This window comes from Schistocerca nitens, chromosome 9, assembly GCF_023898315.1.
Source record: "Schistocerca nitens isolate TAMUIC-IGC-003100 chromosome 9, iqSchNite1.1, whole genome shotgun sequence".
In the NCBI taxonomy this organism is placed as follows: Eukaryota; Metazoa; Arthropoda; class Insecta; order Orthoptera; family Acrididae; genus Schistocerca; species Schistocerca nitens.
In genome coordinates, this window is record NC_064622.1 from 479809137 (window position 1) to 479810821 (window position 1685).

At 49.4% G+C, this 1685-nt stretch overlaps 1 pseudogene; it reads left to right on the forward strand.

Annotated features, from left to right (window-relative positions):
- The first annotated feature begins 984 nt into the window (after window positions 1–984).
- Window positions 985–1102, forward strand: LOC126204546 (5S ribosomal RNA; annotated as a pseudogene).
- The last annotated feature ends 583 nt before the right edge of the window (window positions 1103–1685 follow it).

The window sequence follows — 1685 nt, forward strand, 5'->3', positions numbered from 1 at the left end:
ACTGTAATATTGCCGTCTTCTGATGAAGATAGATTTATATCTATTGAAACCTAGGTAAAGATTACTTTATCCTTTGCAACTGGTCGGCTGTTTTTTAATCTTTTGACGTGGAACCGTTGCTGTAGCTCAGCTATGTTTAAAATACTTGTATAGGCGTTACGAATCGTAGTGCCCTATTCTGCCTGTTTACGTACCTCCGTATTTGTATAGTCGTGGCTATGCCAGTTTCACTGCTGTTTCAGTGTATATCATACGTGTGAGGCCTTTGTTCTCCACATTATATCTACACTATGCAACACAATTAGAGTATCACGTTTTCGAGATCTCGTTCCTTTCTCCCATCGCGAATCATGAGTTGGATATTTACCTCAGATGTGGCTACAGCCTTCCTCTGGAAAGGAGCAGAAGCGTGGCGCCCAGCCACATACCTTATGCTAGGCTCGCCGACGCTTCAAACGGCGAGGCCAAAGGCCAGAGCTGGTAAGTTCATGTGTGGTGTAAGGTAGGTTAAAGATGTCACATGAACGCCACATTTCACCACCATTCCGACCGCCACCATCGTGGGCGTTCAGACGATAGGAAGGCCGTCGCACCACTCTTACCCACATTTCACCAATTATTTGACGCCTCTGCGATGGAGGTCAGAACCGCCAGGTCCAGAGTTGAATTCACGTTCTTCTCGTACAGGTGTCCAAGAAAAACATTAGAGGCAAACCGTCTCTGAGAATCGACTCGAAAAGGAATTACGGCATTGATGAAACCTCCCCTTTCCTTAGGCATTGAATTCCATACACTTCGCTGACGGAAATGACAGTTCTCAACGTGATGAACAGCAGGACGATGCTCTTGACAAGGCACTGCTGACACGCCTCGGACGATTCAAGCCTTCTCTAAGAACATCGTGTTCCAGCAACCCGATTGAGCACATAGTACCCCTTTGCAGTGCTGTGCGACTGCAATTTTTGCTCTGGTGTACGGGGTGGAGCCAACGGCCTTACCGCAGTGGTAACCCCAGTTCCCGTCAGACCACCGAAGTTAAGCGCTGTCGGACTGGGCCAGCACTTGGATGGGCGACCATCCGGTCTGCCGAGCGCTGTTGGCAAGCGGGTTGCGGTCAGCCCTTGTGAGGCAAACTGAGGAACGACTTGATTGAGAAGTATCGGCTGCAGTCTCGTAAACCGACATACGGTCGGCAGAGCGGTGTGCTGTCTACATGCCCCTCCGCATCCGCCTCCAGTGACGCCAGTGGGTTGAGGATGACACGGCGGCCGGTCGGTACCGTTGGGCCTTACAAGGCTTGTTCGGACGGAGTTTAGTTTCAGTACGGGGTAGAACTACTAAAACGTTGAAAACTATTTCACGAAATCCAAACATGTTCTGAACCAGCAACGTGTCTCGCAGCAGGGTGTGACATTGAAACATGCCTAAATAAAACGGTAAAGGGTCGCTGTAAGTCCAGCCATCTTGGCAACATCTTCTGTGCCAACCTCTCGTCTTTGTTGAGCGCTGTATAGAAAGCACCCTTGACGAGAGTTGCAGGCAGATGGTCTACGGTACTGCTCTAGCACCTGCTTTTAGGACCTCCAGATCCAGTGGGGCGTCGAAGAAGTTGCATGTCTGCAGGTGCCTAGGAATTTTTCAGAGCTTGACTCTTTTCAGGTACAATTTTAAGATGCTCAAAAAAG